This window comes from Ceratotherium simum, chromosome 20, assembly GCF_057802395.1.
Source record: "Ceratotherium simum simum isolate JZ-2026a chromosome 20, ASM5780239v1, whole genome shotgun sequence".
NCBI classification, from domain to species: domain Eukaryota; kingdom Metazoa; phylum Chordata; class Mammalia; order Perissodactyla; family Rhinocerotidae; genus Ceratotherium; species Ceratotherium simum.
Genome location: NC_141919.1, coordinates 33814641 through 33842002, shown reverse-complemented (window position 1 = coordinate 33842002; position 27362 = coordinate 33814641). Strand labels below are relative to the sequence as shown.

General features: G+C 38.5%; 1 long non-coding RNA gene across 1 annotated transcript; it reads left to right on the top strand.

The window, feature by feature from the left end:
- The first annotated feature begins 3730 nt into the window (after window positions 1–3730).
- Window positions 3731–22433, top strand: LOC147914401 (uncharacterized). Its single transcript, XR_015555314.1, has 3 exons — window positions 3731–3842; window positions 13246–13363; window positions 22050–22433. It is a non-coding gene; the product is annotated as an uncharacterized LOC147914401 (long non-coding RNA).
- The last annotated feature ends 4929 nt before the right edge of the window (window positions 22434–27362 follow it).

Below are 27362 nucleotides of genomic sequence, written 5' to 3'. Positions count from 1 at the left end.
AGTGGATAGTCTATGCATGACAGTTTCGTTAACTTAATTGGCCAGAATATGTTAATGATCTGAATAGCACTCACTGCCATCCTGGATAAATGCCCTGCATGTGGGAGATCTTTATATATATATATATATATATTTATATATCAATCTTAAAAAAAGAGTTTTCTGTGTACACAGATGAACTTATATGAAAGGTACAAAATGGGCATGCACGGCTTTTGATGAATTCTTTGTTTCTAATATATAAGCTAAAGATTTAGGCATTTTTTAAAGTAAAGCAGATTAATAAGAATGAGTCAAACTATACATGGGCCGAAACAGTTAATTAATGAAAATATAGTATAACTGTGTGCTTAAAAGCATGGACTCGGTAGCTGGATTACATGGAATCAAATCCCACCTCTGCCACTTAATCGATGTGACCTTGAGTAAGTTAATTAACCTCACCATGCTTCAGTTTATCCATCTGTAAAATGGAGATGATAATAATACCTTTGTCATAGTCTTGTTATAAGGACAATAGGAGTTCATAAACATAAAGTGCTTAAAACAGTGCTTGGCACATAATAAGTACTGAAAAAGCATTTGCTATCATTATTATTATTATTATCATTACTATTTAATGAATCCAGTATGCTACTATTAAATCTCTCTGCTTACCAGTTGAACCAAGAATTAGAAGTCCTGGGTCTCATACTGGCTTTGTGATCTTCATTTAGCCTGCCCTGGTATTCTATTTTCTTCAACTGTTAAACTAGGGAAAGTTGGCTGATAATTTATGAGTCTGGTTATGTGTTAGAACATAAACCTTTTAAAATAATTCAAAAGTTCACCAAGGATGTCTAATGATGCTACAAACAAAAAAGTGACACAGAGGGACTCAAGTCTAGGGCAGGGGATTTGAGAAGCATCACGGCTGTCCCAACACATTGTGCCCGAGAGAATTTTACCTCCTGCATGTAATGCCACTGTGTCCTATGTCCAGACCACGTGCCACAGCATAGAATATTGGGGCCACCATGGACAGCTGAGGGTCACTAGGGTCTAAGGTTGCATTTAGAGTCCTTAATCTCAGCTGCTGGCTCTCTCCAGAGAATTGTTATGTAGAAGTCTACAGTGCCAAACCTAGTACGCAACAGACCACAAACTTGTCTTCAAGGATATACGTCTTCCTCTGTGGAAAATCAGGCTTCTTGGCTTCTCGAGTATTTTAATCCTTTCCATAAAATTGTTAATGTTAGAAAAAGAAAAAAACCCAACAAGTAGAGATGCACAGAGTTTTCTCTTGGGAGCTGAAGTTGCATCTTCTGTTTCAGCAGAGTCTCTCCTGTCCCCTCACCACTGTCGATGACATTGTTCAGAACAAAATGTTTCTCAGCTGAAGTCTGTGTGGAAAATAAAATACCCGGCCACTGTCAAGTTTCCGTAGACATCAGCACCAATGGTTTCTATTGATGAGTGTTGAAAATATTTAATATTGTATCTGCTTAATGATAATAACATCTAACAGGTCCTGAGCACTTACTCTGAGCCAAGCTACTTTCAAAGTGCTTTCCGTATATTAACTAACGTATTCCTTGCTAAACTCTATGAGGGCATTTTTATCCCACTTCTTAGGTAGAAAACAGGACACAGAGGTGAAGGTCACAACATGAGGAAGTGGCACAGCTGAGGCTGGAATCTGAGGCTCCTCTGACTAGAGACCCCAGGCCCCCAGCAGCCACGCCACGATCCCACTCTAGCAATAAACAGAAAATGAAAAATTTAAAAGCAAAGTCAAAAAAGCTTCCCAACCCAATATTAGGATATGACTACTAAATCAGACTATAAGATACATCTATTTGCCACTCACTAATTTTAAAAATAATAATGCTTTACTATTTAAATTGTGATTTCACATCTTGTTCTGATTTGAACTTCTAGTGACTTTGAGAAGTGAAGAAAACCTGAATTTTTGAAACGTATGAGTTAAGCGCTTCCTTCCCTTGCCCATAATTTCTACTTCAGATCGTTTCTAAGGAAATTTACTCTCCAATATTTACGTATTAGCAAGCTATGTAAGAAAACCCACTAGCTTCTCTCAGGACACCAAGCCCAGATGTACTAAATTTGGTAATAGTGGGAGAACTCTGGCTGGTATTGGTCTCAGAGTTCCTGTTCAAGTTGTATTAGGGATGTTTTTATTACTCTACCACTGTCACCACATGGGTTAGAACCTGCTAGTTTAATTAATAAAACCAAGTCTAGCCCCTTCGAAGTTGGCCAAGGAGCAAGTGACTCCTTCATGAAATGGACAGACCTGCTGGACCCGAGTCGTAGCTGCCTGGTCTAGCCACCTGCCTAGGCTTTGATTCTCTCTGCATCGCTAGCCTTGGAGGACCAACATTTTATTTTATTAGCAAGGCAGACAAGAACATATCTCCATTTGACAAAAACGAAAGGGAAGCCCAGTGTGATTTGACACTATGGATGAATTTTGACATAGTAAATGGAGTTGAAGCTGGATTGTCTGTGCCTATATACAGCTTCCTAGAGTCTTCTATAAGAAAAGCAAAGAAATATGAATGTGTATGGCTAAAAATATATTTTTATATATGTATACATTTTTTTTGTTGAGGAAGATTGGCCCTGCACTAACATCTGTTGCCAATCTTCCTCTTTTTCTTTTTTCTCCCCAAAGCCCAAGTACATAGTGGTGTATCATAGTTGTAGAGTTGTAGCTCTTCTATGTGGGACGCCGCCTCAGCATGGCTTGATCAGCGGTGAGTAGATCTGCGCCCAGGATCCGAACCGGCAAACCCTGGGCCACTGAAGAGGAACATGCAAACTTAACCACTACACCACTGGGCCGGCCCCTAATATATATATTTTTAATGTCGTTTTAATTTTTGCTGCAAGAAAACAAATGACAATACCATCAGCATTAAGCAGAATTAACAAAAATTATGGCTCCCTGTTGCTATCAATTATAGCTCTACATTTAAATGTCCTTGTCTTCCAATCTGGAATGGCTTAAAGCAAGACACTTGTTACCAAAATCTTGACTATTATAATATCTTAGAAGCTCAATACTTAGCAAAAGGAATTTTAGATTTCACTGGAAATAACGTGAGGTATACATGCACACTGCATCTCGTGACATGGTAAGATAGTATATTCAGGAGTCACGCAGGCAAGTCTAGATGGCTTTTTGCCAGGTGTTTCAAGAGTAGGATTTTTCTATTCAGTTCTTTACTTGCAACGTGAACTTTGAAAGTTAGGTCAAATGGCTTTGAACCCTAGCTGCACCACTTAAGAGCAGCCTGACTTGGGGAGAGTTACTTAAAAGTTTGAACCTCAGTTTCCTTATCTTTAAAATGTGAATAATAATTCCTGCCTTATAGCATTGCAAGGATGAAAGGAAATGTATGTATTGTTCCATCAGAAGGCACAGCTCATGGTAGGCACTTTAGAATAGCCTAGCTGCTATTTTTGTAATTATTTCTACCTCACATTCTCTGATTTTCTGTATCTGTTGCTCATATCATCTCAATTCCAGTCGAGCTCTTCATGATTAGATTGTACAGTTCTACCTTGGTCAGAGATCAAATAATCAAGTAGAAAAAAGCATACAAGGGAAATTAGGGTATAGGGAGTAAGAAAGAGAAGACCAAGGGAAGAAAATTGTATTGTATTCCTGAAACTGATATTTAAGCGCTAAGGACCATAACGTGATGGTTTCCTTTTCAGCATTAGGAGGCAGCATCTTCCCAAGCAGCTAAAGAGAAGGAGACATGATCTTCAGGACTAAGTTGTTGGTTGTGGAAGAGGCTCTCGGTCAATATGACTCTCTGGCAAATACCCAAGTATGTACAATTCTAATTCCCTTTTAATCAATGAATGTTTATGATTATGAAAAGAGCCTATAGGCATTGACTTGATTTCCCTACGAAACAAAACAAAATGTCATCGTGAAGATGATCTTGTTATTACTGAGTAGATTCATTTCAGCGCACCCATCTGAATGCACGCTACTCCAGCATATTGAAAAAAAAGTTTCTAAAAACTCACGGAAAATCTTGTAAAATAAGCCCTCCCTCGAAAACCTAGTGTTGTGCAATGTGCCAATTCTTCCTATTGCCAGGGGAGTGGGAAATAGTGTGTACGGGTGTGTCCCTAGACAAGCAACCCAAGAACAGAACTGGAGAAAGCTGAGACACAGATGGCAGATGTCTGTGCTGTCCTTCCTGGCACAAGTGTGTTTGTGACCGACTCTGTCTCTCATGCAATGGATTCAGCTGGATATGAGCCTGGTGCATTACAAATGATGGAGGGAATGGAGAAAGTTGTTTCCCACGGAGAGTATGAAGTTCAGAAGGCAAAACGAATCTGCAGGAGAAACTTTCATGCCCGCACTATCCCAGAAATACAACATAATCCTACTCAGGCTCCTCTTAACATAAGAATCCTCTCAGGCTCCACCCTATGATATATAGTTCTTAAGGTGCTAAAAGGACCTTCTTTAAAGGAAACTTATAGATATTTTCCCACTGGAAGGGGCCCCAATAGCAAAGAAAATTTTCACTGTAATTAGATATTTTGTGTTTACACGGGGAAGAGAAGTCAGGCTTAGTCAGAGTGACTCCAAAACACCTCTTGGTGAATGTTACAGAGAGGCCAATTTCAGCTCAGTAGAAGGAAGAACTTTTTGACAATTAAATCTATCCAAAACTGGAATGGGCTGGAGGTATTCCAGCAAAGGCTGAAGGAACACTTGTTGGGCATGTTCAAGAAATTCATGACTTGGAAAAGTGTTGGGCTAGAAGCCTGAAATTCTATAAAAAATATTTGATAAAAGAATGGAAAAATTCTTGGTATTAGGAAATACTGAAAAGCGAAGTTGCATCAATTCTGAAATAACACTTGGAAAGCAAAGCTAAAGTGCTCTGCTTATTCTCTTCCCCAGCCTACTCAAAAGTCTGGCCATTAACCTATGAACTTGGTGCCAAGAAGATAGGGGCCTACGCTGGGGTCAGCGCTTGCTTCCCGTGACCTCAGGAGGAGGCTAGTTGGAAGGAAGACCTAGACGACAGTTAAGCCACAAGTTCCTAGTGGCCTGGAGGCACTCTGGTTATTTGGGAGTCTTCCCATGGCTCACACACATCTCCTCTGTTGCTTGGCTCTGCCATGCAGAGAGAGTACAAGGGAGGTGTTTTCTCCAATCTGTAACCCTAATTTCTTTGCTTTACCATTCTTAAAGAGGATTACTTTTAGTAAAAATTATGCCAGAACCGTTTTTAACATCCTTGACCAAAAGAAAATTTGATGGCTTTTGCTTCTAGGTTTTCATTACCTGAATACCCTGCCCTCTCTCTCCACTCGGCAAATTCTGACTGATACTTTCATTCTCATCCCTTGAACGCCTCCCTGGCCTTTCCATGAATCCTTACCTGTATGTTGTCCCTTCTCTGTGCTTCTGTAAAGCTGTATATAGATCCCTACCATAGAACTATGACCAGGACCTGCTACAAAATTTGCACGGCCCAGTGCAAAATGAAGATGTGGGGTTCCTTGTTTATAAATTATTAAGAATTTAAAAATGGTGGCAGAGAGCATTAAACCAAGTGTGGGGGCTGCTAAGCATGGGGCCCTTTGTGATTGCACAGATCCCACGTCCAGGAAGCCAACTCTACTTACAACACCATAATCAGATTCTGTGTTACCTATTTTGTGTTGATTTTGGATTACTAATCACACGTTTTCTTTTTCTGGAGCATCCAGGGTTCCACTGAGGCATTAATTCTCCCCTGCTGTATGTGGTCTTAGCGCCCCTATAAACAGAGGTGCCCCATCCTCTTCTTCTAAGGGAGAGGCACATGACTAAATTCAAGCTCTATTAGCTCCATTCTCTCTCCCTCTCCCTCCCTCCTCCTTCTTCCTCTCTCTCTTTCCTTCTCTTAAGACTTTGAATCTTGAGAACAAAGATAAAAGAACAAGGAAAAAAGTTGAAATGTGTTTGTTCACTAGCAGTGCCCTCCAAGACTGTGGAGAAGTTCCTCGGTACTTAAACCTTCAGGTATGCTTGTTCTTTCCCTATTTTCGAGCCTGATTCTCCAGCCTTCCAGTTGATCCTGTGAGTGTCCCAGCAGCGTTCCAATAAATTTCTCTCCCGCTTAGACAGCCAGAATTCATTTCTGTTGCCTGCAATCAAAGAACCCTATAAGTGATAGATATATCTCTTTCGCTCACTGAACTATGAGTTCTTTGGTCTAATTAAAATTATAGCCTACGTGCGTTGAGTAAATACTCCATAAAAGGAAAGCACAAAGAGCTTCACATACAGTATTTCATTAAATCTTCACAATGACCCTTCAAGGGAGGTATCACTCTCCCCACTTTCCAGATGACAAAAATGAGATTTCAAGAGATCAAATAATTTTCTGAAAATCTCGCAGTTACTTGGTTACAGAATCAAGATTTTCAGACTGAGTTTTTTTCTGACTCCCAAGACCACAATGTTTTATTCTTTTTGTATCCCCATTGTCCAGCACATTTCTTGGCACATTATATTCCCAACAACTATTCAATGGGTGAAGGAATAAATAAAAGAAAGAATATTCATCTCCATGTCTTCATCTAGGATCAGTTCATAACCAATACATAAAGGCCTACAATTATAAAGTCCAATTTTTATCTTTTGTCTCTCTCCTCATAAAATTTTATTTGCCACTTACTACTATGAAAATATTAGCAGATCCATCACTTATTTCTAAAATTTGCTTAGCATACCAATAATCTCAGTTTATTTCACATTTTCTTTAGTAGTTAACTGTGACTGCCACTTTTAGATCAAGGGCATAATTACTAGCACAAACATATATCAGTTATTGACTCTCAGAAAAAAAACTATGCAACTTTAACTATGTTGGTCTTTATTTTAACAGAAATATTTTCAAATTATGGCCCTTTAACCAGAAATATTTGCAAAATCAATAATGTGGAAGGTATATAAAGGCTGAGAAGAGTCTGCCTAAAAATGTCATTGTGTCATAGTGCAACAGCATTGAGGAGAACCAGAAAAACAAGTAGGTAGCTAGAGACATTTCAAATTCTACATGGGATCTATCTATCGTATAAACAGAGGAAATACATTTGGCAGGTAAAAACAAAACCCATTATTTTCCCCCTTATGTGTGTCTAAACAACTCAATGTAAATAAGATGTTACTGAGCAAAGAACTAATCTTTACTGTTCCGTATACAGGTTCAGAGGTAAAAAAAAAAAAAATCAATTAATTACAAAAGATTCCAAACAATGCAAACAGCATTAAGCGCTGTAATTATAAGATAAGCATTGAAGCAATTTCCAGTTGATTGGGTGTGGGTGTGCAGAAGTAAACCTACAGTTTGCCTGCTGGTGCAAGAATGACTTACATGCCAATTAGTGGTTATTGCTACTAATTATTAAAAACGTTTTTAAGAGTAATTAAAAATTCAATGCACCTGTATGATGGCTCATAACCGTGTTGTGGTAAATTGCTCAGATTTTCCATATCAATCACACAGGAAAGGCTCAGGGAGGCGGAGGAGCCTTGTGACACCAAGTATCAGAAGCCAAACTCCATGTGCACATGCCCTCCACGTGGAAGCACTGCTGGGATTTGGTTTTTCTGCTGAAAAGTTTCTATGAATGAATGCTACTAGTCAAGCCATTGAAGACAATAGTTGATGGCATTATCCTTTACCTTTGACGTTAGTTGTATCCTCATTGCCGCAAAATACTGGAGAAAATAAGAAGTAAAGGAAAGATAAAGCTTAGCCTCATCTGAGACCTCGTTTATCCTCTTAAAAGCTATGCCAGGCAAGACAACTTCGGAATTCTAGAATGAATACCAAGATCCCAGTCTTATTTCCACCATTAACTATAGGACCATGGTCACTTCACTAATCCTCCTGGTCTTAGCTTCTTTACCTTCAAAGCACGAAGATGGATTAACTGGCCTTGAGGATTCCTTCCAGTAATGAAAATCTATGTCCTGATGAGGCTAATATTCATATCATGTGAACAAGAATTGGATAATACTGAGTGTTCATTCAGTTTCAGGCTTTTTCATCAGTTGTTCAAGTCCTTGGCTGCACACTAGAATCACCTGGAGAGCTACTATAATCCATAACGCCAAGGCCCATTCCCCGGAGACTCTGATTTAATTGGAAAGATGTGGGAACAGGGCATCAGTAGCTTGTCAAAGCACATTCTAATGTGCTTAGAAGGTTACACATTATTGACATGCTTTACATACACTAGATCAGTAATTCTGATTTTTGTAAATATTCTGTGAGGTATGTATTTTTGTCCCCATTTTACAGATGAAGAAATGTATTCAGGGAGGCTAAATGTCTACCATAACACAAATGTAGCAGAGATAGGATTGAAATCCAAGAGTCTCTGACTCCAAGATCCTGGGTTTTTTTTAACCTTAAATATAAAATTGTATAAGTTGTTGATTGACTTCCTGATGTTTCTTTCTTTGGTTGCTATTTGTATTCTCATAGCACACAATTTTAAATGCCTTTTAAATTTCCTTATAGTTCTTGGATGTTTAAATGGAATAATATACAAAATAAGGGGCATGAATTTGCTTGTTATTCTCAAAGAGGATTCTCTCACATACTGGAAACAAAATGTTGGAAGCCCAAGAGGCGATGTTCTGGAAAGTCATAACAATCCAGGCTCCTTCAATAGTTGACTGAGCCTGAAGAAGCATCGAGGCTCAGGGAGAGGAGTCGTGAGCAATTTCTGCTGTCTCACACTAAAAAAAGTACACAAGGATGTGGTGAAGATGACCCAGGCAGCGAACGGAAAGTTAGGGAAGTTTCTATCAGTCTCTGCCTCAGACCTTTTAGGCTTTGTTGGTGTTTTGTTCATCTTAAGGCTGTTACCTCTATTTGTAATGATTATCTCACTGGCCCCAGGACATTCTTACCACTTATTTACTTATTATCTCCACTGGAAATCTAATTATTTTTTCAAAAGGTACGAAGCAATTTGGTACCTCCGTAATTTTATTTACAATCTTAATCCTACACAGCCAAAGTAAAGAAAAGTAGTCATTACCTCTCTATATATTGTAAGTCTTCTACCTGGTACATTATTGGAGCTTAGGAAACAAAGAACAATAACAAAAATCCAACACCAAAACATACCTCACACAGCATTCACTCCTCTTCTTTTTATGGAGGTCCCACCACCTACCAATTCACACCCCCACTGCCAATTCCCTCACCTGAGAGCAAAAAGGAATGGTATTTTCACTCCAGCATATAATTGGCAGATCCATATTTTGTTTTTGCTTGTTTTTTTCTTTCAGCAAAATCAACGTGCCTTCCTTCTGACTTTCGCTGCCAAACACATCAGATTGTGTGAGGTTTATGGATACACAATAATTCCTGGGCAACCTGAAAGCCAGGGAAACTATAGGAGATATTGCAAAAAAAAACCTGTTATGGAGAAAGTATGAGTGAATAATAGAAGACAGATTTGAGATAATTATTGGAGAGATGACAGAGAACATCACCATGATTTGTTTTGCCAGGTTGTCGTTTCAAAGATAATGAAGAACTATTAAACTGATTTCTTTTTTCTCTCGGGGAAATGAGTACACAGATATTAAAGAATAAATGAAATGAATACACAGATACTAATTATAAATACTAATTATGATAAGTTCGAGGAGCTAGCTGCTTTATACAACACTAGAAATATTCGTTATGCAAATGCATAGACTCTACCCAATGGCTTTATAGATACTGGCATTAGGTCTGGAACTATTGTGCAGAAACAGGATGGTGGCTTAACTCGGTTGGGGGTCATTTTATTGCCAATTTAACTAGTGTTAAATTAGTGGGTATTTAACTGTCACTAAAACAATTTAGGGCTCAATTCACCAAAGTATCATTTTACTAATATTTTAGTGAAAGTGAAGAATTGTTCTTCCCAATGCTGTGCTGCGATGCTGGAGGCACCACTGTTTTCCAGTCCACGGTAATGAAACTTGCATTAGCAAAAGTGGGCAGGTTGCCTACCAAGAAAAAAATAATCTCCTTGAGAACTTGGTATCCTGCTGCATTTTATTGCAGTAAAACCATTTTAACATCCCTCTTCACTGAATGAGATTTTTTTAAATTCCTAAATCATGAGCCAAATTAGTATAACCCATCCAATATTCCATGGAAGACCTTCACTGTAAGATTATTGCATTGAGCTCCCAACTTTCTGTTTTAGGGAAAAAAACACATATTTCTCTACCAACACGAAACACGATCAACTCCAAATTCGGAAAGATTTACAAATGCCACAACACAGTTATCTACCAGCAAACATATCATTTCTTTGTTTCATAGGACACCAAGGATGAATTATTCATGAGACCCCATTTCAGATGCTTATTGTGTCTGGTGGCAAAGTCTCCGCCTGCTCAGCCCCGGGAAAGCTCGGGTGCTTTGCTGCCGGCACGGTGTTCTGTGCCATCCAGGGACCAGCCGTGTGCTCTCGAGTTACTGGAGCAGCGCAAGCAGTTCCAGTGGCCTCAGCTGTGGAGACAGCTGTTTGCCCACTGTCTGTGATGGCAGAAATGTGTGGCAGGCTTCCCCCTAACAGCATGCCCCCACACACACACCATACACACACACATAAACAACTCCCATGCCATGCATCATACACACACCACCACCAAAGGGGTGCAAAGAGGCCCCGTGATTTGGACACCAGCATGAGCGATGCACCCAAGTTTAGAACAGCTCTTTATCTAGTATGCAAAATTATTGGAACAGAGGCTGTAGCCTCCGACTCTAAACCTTTCTTGTAATTTATGCGTCAAAAGGTTTGTGCATGCGTGAAATGCAAAATGATTTATTGTTGAGTTATTGCCTTATTTACTTACTTAATGGATTGATTGATGTGTCAGGATCCCACAGACAACAGAGGCTATTTTTTTTTTTTAAAGTTTTAAAGGAAATAGATTGCAAACAGGAGTTTCACGAACACAGTTAAGTCAACCCCTCCTTACTGGTTTGTATTCATAATGAGTTCCTTTTGGCTCTTGCTTGCTACCTGTCTTTGGCTATTCATGGACACAAAATACTGCACCTTGCACACAGTGGGAATTGGCGGGGATGAAAGAATAAAATATGAGGTGTGGAAGACTAAAGTATGGGGAGAAAATCTGGATCAAACCCCAGAGTTTCAGCCAATATAAGCATCTATAGTAGGCAATCTCTTGCACTGGTGCTTCAGCTAGAAATGATAGAACCACTCTACAACAATGGGGGTTATTAGAATTCCATCTGGCATCACTTCTCCGCAAAGGAGGGGGGTCAAAACAGCGAAGTCCCACAATCTGAATTCCTCTTGTAGACCTCAGATCATCTGTTTATCTTACAGACACTGAACTTACTTTCATTTTGTAAGGACACCTACACCTGAATTAGTCAATATAATAAGATAAAATTCTCTATCAACATTGAAAAGATGGTTATAAGAAAAGTTCCGCAAACCCCTTAGTAGCACGACTCTTGAATTTTATTTATTACTTTATTAGGGGTTCTAATTTTTTAATTGGTCCTGGCGAATAGGGGCCAAAACACGAGAGAAGCTGATTTGTTTATAGAAATTGGGTGTTGGATTTGAGCAGACCTCTTATTCACTCAATGTTCTATGCATGCGACATATACGTAAGAGCTCTGTAACCTCTTTTCCAAACGGACTCTAATTTGACATAATGCAGCATAGAATGGCACCAGTCATCGGGCTTGCATCAGAAATGCATTTTATTTGGACTCAGTTCAGACTCTTAACGAACTGGTTCCCGTAAATGCAGCAGATGGGCGTGAGGCAAATGGGAGCGTGTGTGCGGCCTCACACTCAGCATCCACTGCTGCTTCAGTGTGCTAAAGCCTTTCCTGAGTTAGTTGGTTAGTTAGTTAGCTAATTAGTTAGGCACATTCCAGCTGAAACTTTTAATTATAATAACATATTTATCCTACCAATCCACCAAATTGAGGCATGAAAAGCTACAGTCCAGCCAAGGCAAGTAGATTCTTTCCTTCGCTTTCTCTCTCCTACTGATTAATGTTGTGGATGCTGCCAGAAGATGGTCCAACGGTTTGTAAACCTGGCAAAGCTGTAGCCAGACCTTCTTTTCCAAAGGTCAATTAAAAATGCTAGTTGCACTGTAAACAGAATTCTCCATAGAAAAATGCCATACAGTGCCCAGAGTAGTCTCTTAATACAAAATATCAATTTGATTTTCCTCAGGAGATTCGCTCTCCTTTTGCAATGCAAATATTTTCAAGTGTACTAAACACGTTTTAGCACCTCAACATAGGCACTAAAACTATTTGCATGCAAAATTACCCAGAGTAGGCAGACAGGCACAAGCTTATGCTAGCACCATATGTGCTAAAGAATTTGAGCCAGGAAACAACTAGTATCTGGACGTTATTTACAATTTAAATTTAATTTTACATTATTATTCAAATGAGAGCTTATATATAAAGTCTCTATTAAAATGAATGCTTCACATGGAACACAATTTCACCTAAAATCATACGTTTAATAGTGGTGGCTTTTTTTTTTTTTGTTCCAGCTATCTAAACCACTCAAGAAGCACAATGCAGCACCGTCACGTTGTGTCTTCCAACCCTACCTGCACGAGAAGTTCATTTTTCCCTCTAACTACTTCTCTCAGAAAGAGCAGCAAAATTCATGTTGATTGGAAGGCCCAGAAATCAACACAAAACATAGACCAAGCCAGACACGTGAAAGAGCATTAAGTGATTGAGAGAAATACACACTACCTGGAAATAGCACGGAACATGGTGCACGTTCAGATTAAAACAAAAAAAACAGCTTTCTTTTTTTTTCTTTCCAAGAGGATGTTTTGTGGACAAGGGAAATATGACTTTGGTTTAGCATTTAGTTTGCAATTGCAATGTGTTGTACTATCCCAAGAAAACAGCACATCTTGACACACTCGGGAACACAATTAACCCTATATCTCTAATATACTTTCAGTGTACCTTAATGAAGACGCCCTAAATCTATTGGCATCGATTGGGTGGTGTGTTTAATGATTACTTGTTAGTGCCTGTTAAGACACAAGTCTACTTCTTGCGCTTTTCAAGCAATTTTCCATTTCAGGTTTGGTAAGATTTCATGTCTTGAATATCATTGGTTTAAACATTTAATAGTTTATTTTTGTGTTTATTTTAGGAGAAAAAAATTCAGATAAATCAGAATGATTATTTGGATTCTCTGGGACCCTTTGAGAAGTGGTGTTATCAGAGTAATCAGTTCCCGGGTTATCTGCAGATTGCTACAATTGCAGTTGGTATGTACATTGCGTATTAGTGTCTGCTGAGGTAAAGATAATACTAGGTGAGGTGTTTGGAAATCAGTACATAGTAACCCATTTTAACTAAAATTCAAGTACAGAGGAAAAGTGTCTTTTAAATGCTAGGCTGTGAACAAGTCCTTTAAAACCCATAGCTATGGAAATAAATTTGGGGTGGAGGGAATACAAAAAAAAAAATCAATATACCATATTTCGTCTTAAGGACAGCATCAAATATACCCAGGATCTTAGCTACGGAGAATTCTTCCCCCTGGATTAAAGATACTCAAATTTATTATAAACCTAGCATGTATAATTTTTCTTTGAAAACTCCAAGTATTGTTCTAGGTCAAATATCTTTTTTTGCTTTCGTTCCTTTCCTTTTCTTTCCTTCTGTCTTTCGTCTTTTTTTTTAAGAGCAGGAGGAAGAAGCTGCTTTCTTTCTTGACTTGCAATCAGTCTTAGAAATGGTGAATCATTGCCTAGGTGCATGAACTCAATTCTGAGCAGCTTTGATTTATAGCAGCCAACATTTCTATAACATAAGCTCTCTAAAAGAGGCCCACAGAAGAACCAGAAATCTGTGGTTGTGTAGAAAGTTTAATGGGAATGGAAAATCTCCACGTTTACACGTCTATCCTTGCATATTAATATCATTACATTTAAAGGGTGGTTTGATTTCAAACATTGAATTAATTAAGAAGGGAACTTCCAGGTCGAGTTTTAACACCAAATCAAATGCCAACAGCTCCCTCTACTGGCTACTAGAGGAAAACATTTGGTTTCTATCAATGAAAAAGAAATTTGCTGTTTGTTTAAGAAACATCTTCACCAAACGAAATTTTTTGAAAAACATCTAAGATTCTTGGGAAACCTGAAAAACGTTCACTTGTAGTGATAGGAAGAAAAATAACAAGAATTATAGAAATAGAAATTGACAGTCATGTGAGTTTTTGACCATCAATAAACAATTCCTGCCTCTCCTAAAAAAACATCTGGTCATTCTCTTTTCTAACACCCTCTATTATATAGAGTTTGTGTTAAGGTTAAAGTATAATTAGGGCTAGGTTTAGGTTTGTACTTTCTCAAATCTGACACAAATATTAAAATTTATTTTCTGGAAGTTGAGAAACCTTAATGGAAGTATCAAATTTTTCTTGATACTTCTTTGTCTCTTGCTGAGTTCTAAAAAAAGAAGAAAACCAAGAACTGTTTTTATTGTTATTTCAATGAGAATGGATGGATCACTTTTAACTTATATATATAGTTTGGAAGCAAAGATGTTGGCTTCTTTTATTGAAACTCTAACATTTGCTGTAACAAGTACTTTTATTAGGGCAATAAAGGTTAAAAAAAAATGTAAAAAATAAAATACATTTTCCTCCCCAACTCCTGGCCCCATCCTTCATGGAGACGACTGTCCTCCACCACCTGAAAGAATCAATCTGTTGGGTTTCACTCATTTAGAGCTGTCTTTCCTTCAAATTACCCCCGACGCCCCACAACTCTTGGCCTCATTTTCACACAGCCGTATTCCCTGAATGGAAGTGGAAAATGTAATAGCACACTCAGAAGTTTTCAAATCCCACTCGTTTTAACAAGTGAGACTTGACAAGGTTGATATGATAGGCTCATGTGAGAGGTTTTAGAATTTTGACGTAAATGCACTGTGAAGGAAAACCTTTCTTCTTAGAAAGGAAGAAATACAGCCCTGCAGAGACATCAAGATCTCGTTCTATGGATGTGTCTTAACAATGTGGTCCCCCTCGCCCCAGCTTACCATATGAGCTTTGAAAGCAAACATGTAATTTTTGAAAGATTACCATGATAGAATAGTTCATTCACTCTTTCTCACTCTTTCTCTATCCACCAACCCCGCCCTACCACACACACATACTGCCTCAAAATATATGTATCCTTCATCTTTGGGAAGTGAGCCATTTCTGTTAAAAGAACCATCCTGCATCTTAAATTCGATATCTTAATTTAGGAAATCACACTGATTTCCTAAAGCATCCATAATGAGTGTCAAAGCCACAGAGAATATTTTTATGACAAGTTCTTCCTTGTTGAACAATATAATTATTGTTGAATTACAGCACATATTGGCATGCAGCATTTTTAGGGATTTTCTTATTTCACTAATTCTCTTAAAACACTAATTCTCTTTTAGAAGTTGAATTTTTGAAACATTAAGTTAAAAATTGGGCCTTGGAGTCAGACTCATCTCCTGGATTCAAACCTCACCTCTGTCATTTATAAACTGTGTGACCTAAGGCAAGTCACTAAAACTCAGCGAGCCTCAATTTCCTCTTTTGTGAAAAGAGAATAACAATACATCTCCACCTCATTGGGTGGCTCACTGAGGTTGCCATGACATAATATGTGTAACATGCTCTAGCAGAATGCCTGGTACATAACAAAAAAACAATGTTGCTGTTCCTGCTTAATAAACTAGAAAAAAAGTCTTATGTGAATGAAAAAATATAACTAGTTATTTTATTTCCTGAAAAGAAAAATGCCCTCATAGTCATCCAAGGGAGTTCTGAATACTGATGACTTTGACTAGAAAACTGAAAAGTAAATATCTGAAACAAGGATGCAAATTTGATTGGTGAAGTAGTCATACTTCTTACCTGGGAGAGCACAGCAGAGTTCTTCCTCTGGTGGGAGAGACACTGTTTGCAGTGGGGCAGCCAGTTAGAACCTAGAACCAGAGAATAACGTTGTCCTTAATGAGTCATCCAGAGAGAGCATCTACTGAACAATGTGTCCACACAGGGTTGTGAATCATTGGGAGAATCAGTTGAGAATCCGGGCTCTGGAAGTGGATAGATCTTGTTCCAATCCCACCTCTGGGCACCTTCTAGATGGGTGACCTTAGGCCCATTCCTCACTCTGTCTGAGCTTCATTTTCCTATTCTGCAAAATGAGGATGTTGTCTAACACACAGAACTGGGTGAGAATTTGTGATCACGGGTTATTGTCAAAGATCCTGCGTGATCTGGCTCCTTCCTTCCTCAGCAGCCCCTTCCGCTTCAACCCTCATCCTTGCTCCTTCTGCTGCAGACAAACTGGCCTTCTTGGAAGCCTGCCACACTCATTTCTGCCATGTTCCCTCATACTACGTCATCTATTTCATGCCTGCCCTTTCCTCAGATCTTAGCTCAGTCATCACTTCATTGTGGAAACCCTCCCTGATCTTGCTGAGAAGGCCAAATCCCTCTGCGTTCTTCAACTACCTTACAGTTGTCCATGATGGCACTTCTCTCAGATTTAATTTAATTTGATTGACTATCTCCCTGCTAGACTATGAGTTACCTAAGGGCAGGGAGTGTCTGTTTCTGTTCACCATTATATCCCCCAAGCCTGGCAAAGAATAGATACCTCATAATTATCTGTTGAATAAATAAATGGAAACCCAACACATAATAGGTACTTGGAAAATGGTAGTTATTACTACAAAATCTGAGTATCAAAGGGACTTGAGAGGCCCTCTAGAGGTTAGTTCAAACCACTTTTCCTTCAAATATGTCTCTGGCACGTTCACATCTTCCTAAGATCAGAGAGGGAGGAATCAAGACCTCAAAATCAACGGATGCCCGTTAAAATCGACTCTTTTCATCCAATGGCATCCGCATTTCCCTTGCTTCTCCTAAACTGCACTCCCTTATATAATTAAAACAATCTCTCGGGGGCTGGCCCGGTGGTGCAAGCGGTTAAGTGCGTGCGCTCTGCTGCGGTGGCCCGGGGTTCGCCGGTTCGGATCCCGGGCGCACACCCACGCACTGCTTGGCAAGCCATGCTGTGGCGGCGCCCCATATAAAGTGGAGGAAGATGGGCACGGATGTTAGCCCAGGGCCGTCTTCCTCAGCAAAAAAAAAGAGGAGGATTGGCAGATGTTAGCACAGGGCTGATCTCCTGACAAAAAAAAAACGAAAAAAAACCGATCTCTCGGCTGCAGAGAGCTGAGTGTGATGACAGTCACTCTGAACCACGCACTCCAGTGGGGGACTTTATGCAGTGATGGGACTGGAGATTATTTACTTTGAGAAGAGAATCCTATTGGGATTTCTGCACCAGCCTTTGTATACGTGAGATGCTGTACACATTTGTGGGGCTGGGGGGTCCTGGAGCTGCATTTTCCTATGTTCCTTAAGTCCTTTATTTGTATATTTACTCAACTACCAACCCCCTTTAAAATTCTGTCACTGGGTAGAAATGGTGATAACGCCTGGGAAATATTTTAATGCCATAATAAAAGTCACTGGAAGTGTGGCAACACAAGAAAGAAAGCATAGTGGTAAAATTGTAGAAACATTTAAAAAATTTTTTTCCACTCATTAAAAAAAATAACCCTTCGAGACTTGAAGGGCAGGAAATGCTGCCACTTTATTGCCTTTTTAGTCAAATACCTTTACAGGCATATCCCTTTAACCTGTATTATTAATATTGATCCCTCAGGGCCTAATGCAATTCCCACCTCCTCCCTGTTCTGACTACCCCAGGACGCTCTGGCCTGTTTTCTGAAGTCCTGTTGTGCCTCTTTGCACCCGTTTCTGATGTTTATTTTTCTCTCTCAACTACCTTGGAAGGTGGGGACACTGAGGCTGGGGAACACCCCTTTCAGGAGGGCGAGGTAGGAAAACTGGGTTGGAATTCTATTTTTTGACGCTTACTACCACTGAGAAGCTGGCCCAGGATCTAGACCAGGGGGAAAGAATACCTTATCTTAGCAAATTGTTGCTACAATTAAAATAGAGTAAAATGTGGTGAACCAGCAATAGTTCACCTTATCCCCTCCCCCCACCAAGTCGCTGGTTACCAATTTAGTTCAGTTAGTTCCAATACTTTTTTATAAAAACTTTGTATTTTCATTTTAATTTTCTGATTAGGAAACATAAACAAATTCTTTTAGAAAATTTGAACAATTCAGAAAAGTATAAAAGAAGAAAATGGAATTAGCAGCTGCCATATTTGAGGGATTACTGTGTGTGTTGACTCTGCTGTTTGTTGTGTATTTCTATTATGTCTTTTAATTTTGGCAGCAACCCAGGAGGTAGATACTAATATTATTCCCATTTTACATGTGAAACAACAAAGGCAGTGAGTGCCTAGGGCACACAATAAGTGATGGACTTGGAAAGCAAATCCAGCTGCTCACTCCATAGTGTAACCACAATGCCAGAGTAATTCCCAAAATTATTCAACCATGTCCCATCATAGAGAAGAAATCCATGCTATTAACGTGTGGTGGATTCAATCTTATTTCCTTCAATTTATATTTTCACATACACACACACACATGCATATACACACACACATATATACAGAGCTCTGCTGTATTTTTAAATCAAAATTAGGATCTTACTGTATGTACAGTTTTTTATTATTATTTTTATAGTTTTGGAACTTAACTGGCATGAAAATTATTTGGATATATGCTTTTAGTAGTGACTACGTATGCATTTTTCTCCCCCTAATTGAACCATTCTTCTCTTGTTGGACTTGCAAATGATTCCCAATACTTAGCGTATAATTTTTTTCCAGGTTAAATTTATTACATATTAGGATTGTGTACATTATGTATGTAAATTATTTATCATAGTAAGGAGATAATTATATAATCTCCCAGATGTACTGTTTGTGATTTAGACCTTGTAAGAAAAAGGTTTTTATAATCATCTTCCAGCCTACACCTTCATGCCGCTCCATTTTTTAATAATGTTTGAAAAAATAGACAACCCAGTTACCTAATTCTGTGCCCAAAATGCATCACCAAAATGCCTATAGGCCAAGCTTGAACCCTCTTGTATCATTTCAACAGGTTTAGTCACTGGTCTAAGAAAGGCAGTGTGGCACGGCAGAGCAGTTGGACCTGGACACAGGTCTGAGATCCTAACCATGGTCACCACTTAGTACACTTGGCAACGAAATTGATCTTTGTAAGCCTTGGTTTCCTTATTGTAAATTATAATAGTAATATTTTCTCTACTGTCTTGTAGAGTGTAATGAGAATTAAATTCTAGAACAATCTGCACACACAACACTTTATTATATTTTATTATTATTGTTAACTAGACTGATCTAAACAACCATAACATCTTCAGAAAGAAAAATCACAGAAAATTATTGGGTTCATCCTTTTCAATGCATAGAATGTCTACAGAATTCACAGAGGCTCTATTTGTTCTGGAAAAAAAAATTAAGAGACCATTTTTGCCCCATGGAAGGCAAGGCTGTGTTGAGAATGGGAAGTGATTTTATTTTTAATTAGACATATCCAAAGATGATTGATTTTTTTCTGTCACTGAATTCTATTTGAAACGTAAAACCGCTTTGTGTTTTTAATCATCCCTACTTTTCCTTTTCTTGGGTCCATGACACAAAGCCTCATGCTCCTTAGAATACAGAGTGGACAAAAGTAGCCAGAGCTGCTCCCTTGAATGCAGGCCTGATGCCCGCTCTGGCTGTGGCTTACACAGGTTCCCTTGTGGCTTGGAGCAGAATGCCTTGCCCAGAAAGCAGAAGAACTTCAGCAGGATCCTGGTGTGGGTGGGTTGAGATCCTTTTCACCCCATAGTCACCTTCTTGGTCACGGTGCATTTCTCTTGACACCCGGGCATTGGCCTACTGTGAAAATAGCCACAGTGCACAAAAATCTGGTGAAGGGTGAACCTTCTCATTAGTGTGGGTTTCTAGGATCCTTCTCGTAAAAAACTTTGGTCAGAGAATCGTACCACAACTAGCATGTTGGCTGTGGTTTCTGTTCTCCTATTTTTTCCGAAAATTTCCTTGTCACATTATTTTTCTTTTCTCAGTGATTCTTTGGGAATATATCCTTCAAGAAGTTGGAAATTCCCTAGTATTATCAGAATGCAAATCTGGGCTGGCATGGTGTGATTTGGGCTTTATTGCTTTCTTTACTTTCTTTCCCCTCTGTTTTATTTCAATAGAGTTTGTTTTGTGGTAGATATGGTTCCATCAGGCATATATTTCCAAATGATAGACTGTTAAAAAGATATTACTTTCTTTTCCCTCTCTTTTGTTCTTAAATGTCTCATGTTTCCTATTTAGCAGGGTCTTGAAAAATGAATCTGGCTTTCTGGAGTCAAAACTCTTAAAAGCATCTGCCCTGCCTCTATAATAATGGGTCTGTAATCGTATTTTTCAACTACAGTCTGAAATCTCAGAGGAAATATTTTTCTTATACTTTGTGCTATATGTGTGGCAGTATGATTCCTGCATCAAGAAGTAAATAATAATCATAGTTTACTTCAGTAATATAAATGTTTACAAAAAAGTAAAAGAAAAAAAAGTAGACAGAGAAAAAGATGAAGAAAATTTGTTAGAGTTGACTTCTCATTTGGTTCACAGTTCACATGCCCAACAGCAGGTTGTAACCCATCTCTTCAAGAGAATTTCAAATCCTGTGGTTACTTGCCCTCAAACTTCAAGGCATCACTTTCATCCTTTTGTTATATTTAAACTAGGAGGCAGACAAATAAAAACTGTTAAGGCAATTTTTATTTGAAAAAGAGACTAAAAATAATATACCAGCTACCTCTTCTCGCTTGTTTCAAAAAGATTCTCCAGCCTGCCATACTTAGGAAATTGTACCAGGACATTCATGGGTTATGTGATAGAAGAGGAGGAAAATAGGGAGTTGGAAAAAAAAATAAGAGCTTTGCTAGCTCTAATCCTTGCTCACGAAATGACCTTAGGCAAGATAACTGTCTTGGAACCTCAGTTTCCTCACTCGTGTAATGGGGATGAGAGCAGTTCCTGCCTCCCAAATCCTGCCCTTCCTCTGATGAGTTACAAGCGTGGGCAGAGGCCCTGCAAGGAACTCACAAAGAATTGATCATATTTTTTTGATCACTTACCTCAGAAGATGTGATGATTAGCATTAACCCATATGATGTTTTTCTTCCTATCCTAGCTTAACAGAGTATCTGGCAAATTGTGTGCAGTCAATAAATGGTTTTTTGAATCAATGTATATTTCAAATATCTCAAGCAACCAGTCTTTTCTTTTTAAGTACACCACAGTTCATAAATAAAACAATAATTAAGTTTTATTATGTGCAAACACTGGAATATACTACTCAGTCAAACACAGCTCTTGCACTAATATATGGAGAAGAAAATATGGATGCTACCAGTTGTGTGCTACAGCTGACTAGCTCCTGCTCGTGAAAGCCAATTGTTAAAGTCTCAGGAGTTTTGCGGACCAGTTGTTAAAGACAGCCACTATTAAATAATAAATATTAAATTAAATTGTAAATATTTAAAACGAAAAGTAGTAAATACTCAAAATTCATCACTTTCTAATTATTTTACTACCTTATACTATTATCCATGCTTTTGAGGTTATTTACATCTACTGTATCTGTATGATGATAATATTGTATAACGGTGTGTTACTGTGTATCTTTTCCCAAGTCTGTGCTTAGTGATGTCCCATTCGAAGTTTGAAATGTGCCAGGTGGGAGCATTTGCACCAAAGAAATTTGTAAATGTTATGAATCAGAACTTTTTTTTCCTGGAAGGCTGGTTGTTAAATCAGAATACCACTGGCTCTATCTCAGTAGAAGGTTGAAGTCATATTCTAAGACAGTATTATATAGCATATTTATAATATCTAAGTTCACAAATCATTTTCATTATCTCATTTCAAATAGAGTCTTCCGTACACACAGCTATTAAGGGATGCAGTCAGAAGCAGGACCGAAGTTTCCAGACTCTGATTTTACCCCTGCATACCCTGCACCCACTCTGATTGTTAGTGGATCCCTGTCTTGAGAAGTCTGCAAGGTATCCTGGCTCAGGGAAGCGTATGAGAGAGGTTTGCTACTGATGGCTTCCGGGCTTTGAGAAGGGCAAAAATGGCCTGACGTCCTGCTATTTGACTTTTTGGCTTACTCCTCGCTGCCTTCTATGAGACTATGTATATTTAACGGCCTGGTGAATGACATAAACAATAATCTCAACTGCACTGTGAATATATTTGATCTTGTCTATGTAAAATAGAAGGGAAAAAGGTTTTTTTTTAAATTTTACTTATTTTTGAGCAATAAAAATTGTATGTATTTAAGATATACAATGTAATGTTTTGATATATGTATATGTTGTGAAATGATTACCACAACCAAACTAATTAACATATCCATCACCTCCCATAGTTACCATTGTGTATTTTGTGTGTGTGTGTTTGTGTGTATGTATGTGTTTGTAGACAACACTTGGGATCTACTCTCTCAGCAAATTTCAAGTATATAATACATTATTATTAACTATAGTCACCATGCTGTACATTAGGTCTCCAGAACTTATTCATCTTATAACTAAAAGTTTGTACCCTGTGATCGATAGCTCCTCTTTTCCCCCAGCATCTGGTAACCGGGTAACCACTCTCCTAGTATCTGTTACTGTGAGTTCAACTTTTTGGAAAAAAAGTCCTCCTCACTTCCAGGGACAGGATGGGATTTGAATGGAATCCTGAAGAATGGAAAGGATCCATCTGGGTGAGGGAAAAGGGCACAACATCAACAGATGCATGAAGAGAAAGAACACAGTGACCATTTTGGAGAAAAGTAAAGAATTCAGTTTGGTTGGAGAGCAGGATTTATAGACAGGAGTCCCGGGAAAGGACTGGAAGGATAGATGGAAGCCTGATACCAATAACCCTAAATGATGGTATTGCATCTTGATGCTAAACTGGTGCAGTTTTGGGGGAGAGGGGAAGAGTTGAAGAAGAATGGGGTTTTAGTGTTTGCTTTAAAAAAATTGTTTTTAATAAATACGCTTGTAATGTACACTTAATTGGCACTATAAGGCCTTGTTCTATGCAAATTGGACCAAAATATATGTTGTCTATAATGTATTAGAAAAGTACAAAAGATCCTGTCTCAAATGCTGCTGCATCAGGCATCAAGAATATGAGAAATTTACCTGTGGTTACTTCAGAAAATATACACAATACACATAAATTGTACCATAAAAGCTTAAAACATGGTGCAAAAAAAAGGTAGTATTTCCCTGCCAGTTTACAAAAATTCAATATCTGTAATATTGTCTTGGGGAAAATAACATACGTGCACCTATGAAACTATCACAATAGCTACCCAGATTCAGTTAATATTGCATGTAGATTGTAGATTTACACGAACCACTATTCAAGAGATTGAATCTGAGTGATACCATTAGCTCAGCTAGTCAGCTGGGGTAAACAAGGAAATTTAACATATTGGTGGTTCATTTTTTTAATTTTTATATAAAATGAAATGTTCAGTTTCATCTTTAGCTTCCCAGACCTGGTAACCATACTATAGCAAGATGTTCTTTCTACACTCAGTGCGCATGGGGTGATGTGTCATTAGTCTCCTTGACTTTAAGTCGACAAGCACTCAGTTAAAATATAGACCCTGTATATGCTCCAGTCAATCAACTTTTGAAAAAGAAAGTGCTCTTCTTGGAAGATTGGAGCACAACATTTAGCCGTACTTTTAAAAGTCCTTATCAATGAGAAGTAATGCCTACAAGGAAAAAGCAGCTTTAACAACAGAGGGGAAAAAAATAAGTTAAACATCTTAAAAAACAAAGGGAAAAGCAAATTTTAAAAGCAGTTAAAGAGAAATGTCTTTCATGAGACTGATAAAAAATTAGCTCTGCAAGATTTCAGGAATTCATCACTAGTAAGTAAGCATAACCTTGCAAGTACCATGTCTCGTTGTTTTGATCCCTTTATCATAATTAAAATTTTTGGTTTCCATTCTATCAACAGGAGAAAAGCTGATAAAGTAAGGATTCAAGGGCAATTTTACACAAATATCACAGATTTCAGATGAAAAGGAATACCAACAGGACCAAAAGTTAATATTACTGATATACTTTTCACTGATTCAATTTTTAATAAATAAAAATAAATAATATTAGGATACAAAATCTTAACATGTAAGCCTTACTGTCATATGCTTATTTTCTGGGGAAAAAAAGAAACAAAAACAAAAATGAAATCTCACTCAATTTCCGGTAATACGCAAAGGTATCTTATAGAAAAGTTTAATGATGGAAGAGTTTATTAACTTGTTTTGCATTTTTCCAAAGAGGTTTTTATACAAGATAGAATATGATCAATCAGTGGCCATGTTCAGGATGAACTAGAATGGGGTAGAGAGAACAGAAGCAGGAAGAACAGCTAGCAAAGTCCGATTGTCTTCCTGTATCCCAATTTTTGTGCAAAGGAAATTTTGCTGAGGGCAAGCACTCAAGTACAGCTTGGACCTGCCATCAGCATGATCTGTGCATCTCATCGGTCACCATACCTCATTCCTTTAATAGGTCCTGGTTGAGATGTAGCTAACAAGGAACACAATGGAATGCTCTGGAGCGAAGGCTTGGGGGTCAGGCTGTCTGGATTGTAATCTGGGCTCCACTGCTTACCACCACTGAGACTGCATAGGCTGCTTAGACTCCTAAGCTTCTCTTTTCTGTAAGATGTTGATGATAATAGTACCTCCCCAGAGAGTGAGTGAGAGGAGTAATTTAATAAGGAATGTAAAGTGCTTAGCACATATCCAGGCGCATGGTGAGCAAGCTATTACTGGTAGTATTTTACAAATGTTGGCGGCCAAGGAAAGTAAGATATAAATGGTTTGACCTGATCACAATATAAAACAATATAATGTTACAGAATTGAGCTTATCCGAGGCTGCATTTGATACTGTGCGTATGCGTGTACACACACACATGCTCCCACATGCACCCACCCCTATGTGTAAATGTACAATGGTCATATAACTCTTACATTCCATTCCTCCGATCCTGCGCACCGCTCACCTGTCTGAAGGCATAGGATTCTAAAGTCGACTAGAGCTTCACTTTTCTTCCTCTCACAACCATCCCTACTTGGACTCTGACTCTGCTGGGGAGAAGAGAAGGCTGAGAAGCAGCCAACTCCACCTGTGGCTCTAGGTATAGAGACAGCCAGGAGAATGCAGAGCAAAGCAGAGCCAATGCAGGGAGAGCTCCCGTCCTGGAAACTGAAGGGCACAACAGAGAAACCTTGGACGGCATTCTTGAGTGGTTTTCATCCATTCAGGAGAGAGGAAGAAGGATAAAACTAAAACCCTCCTCAAGAGAATGCGATTATCTCTCTACTCCACCTCACTGTCAGCCTTAGACTTTTTATATTGACAAACTAAAGCATTCTTTTGCCTCTGGATAATTTGGCTGGATCAGGCTTTAAAAAAAAAAAAAGAGCTCGCCTGCAGTGTTTGATCCAGTGAAGCTTCATGAAAAGATGGATGAAATGTGAAATATTTGGATTCCTGGGGCAGCTGTTGCTTAGGTATTTACCTGCCTATTGTCCAAGACCCACAGAGAATCCCTCCTACTAAGATCAAAGCATCACTATTTATACTTAAAAATTGGGTTATTGTGGAAATCAACTTCACTTGGCAAAAGCTTCAGGAAAAAAAGTGAAGCCTTTCTTACAAAAATGTTTATTTGGGGGTATTTTTTTTTCTCATTTTATCTCTAAGTCACAACTGGTGAATTTGCCCATTGATATTTATGCTAAGGGTACCACAAGGGGAGGTTTTTTTTTTCAAGTGCTTCCACATTTTCATAATTCCAGACTTTTATATTATTTACAACACCAGTAAATATCATTATTTATATATTATTACTTATATTAGTTATTATTACTAATGGTTCTACTCTGTTCCAGTCACTGTATACTCATTACTTCTACATTTTATAGCAGTTCTGCAAATATGTTATCTTCCTCATTTTTATAGATCAGGAATCTGAGGCTCTAAAAGTTTAAATGGTCCCCCAGGTCACATATCTAGTAACTGTTAAAGTCGGATCTTCAACCCATATCCCTCAGATAAAAATAATACATATTCTTTCCAAAGATTTCACATTACCTCTGCTGTCCAAGAAACATTCATTCTATCCTTATTTGCTCCTGCAATGGGTATTAAGCACTTATCAGAGGCAAAGTAATATGTTGAGTACAATACAAGCCACATTATGCCATGGGCATTTGAATATCACCCTTTGAAATGAATTTACAGAAAACTTTCATCCATGATTGCAATACTGCCACCGTCTAATAGTCTCATTCCTGACTCCATTGTTACCTATGGATCCAAAGAGAAATTCTTCAGATGGCAGCAAGATGCAGAATTCTCATAGGAACTCAGGGGTTATGTGAGATTTGAATAACTCCAATGGATAATTTCTATAGTGTAAAGCATTTATCTTCCCAATTTGAAGAATAAATGTTAACATATTTCCAAGTTGCTCTTGTCGAACTGTAGTTGCTTAACTGTAATCACCTAAAAAAAAAAATTGACAGTAATTGATGATTTTTTATAATTATAGATACGGTTTAATTTCTGTAATAATCCATATCTTTGACTTTAGTAAATTAGGTACAATTCTGAAACAATTTCACAGTGCTCACTGAAATTTGCTCCTAGAATATCAGGTTTGGGTTTTTTGATTTTTCATTTACTATATTTATATGACTAGGTTCCATGTCCCAACTCCACCTCCCACATGATTCCTATATTCACTGCCAATTTTTAGGAGTACATATGTGACGTTAATTTTTCTCCCAACAAGCTGCTGTGGCTGTTGGCATTAGAAATAAGAGCTCAAGGGCTGGCCCCGTGGTGTAGCGGTTAAGTGCGCGTGCTCTGCTGCTGGCGGCCCAGGTTCGGATCCCGGGTGCGCACCGATGCACCGCTTGTCAGGCCGTGCTGTGGCGGCATCCCACATAAAAGGGGAGGAAGATGAGCACGGATGTTAGCCCAGGGCCGGTCTTCCTCAGCAAAAAGAGGAGGATTGGCATGGATGTTAGCTCAGGGCTGATCTCCTTCACAAAAAAAAAAAAAAAGAAATAAGAGTTGAATAGAGAGGAAATAATGGTACGAACAGCTGAAGGGTTTCAATGACTGCCATCAGGTGAAAATTAAAGGAAG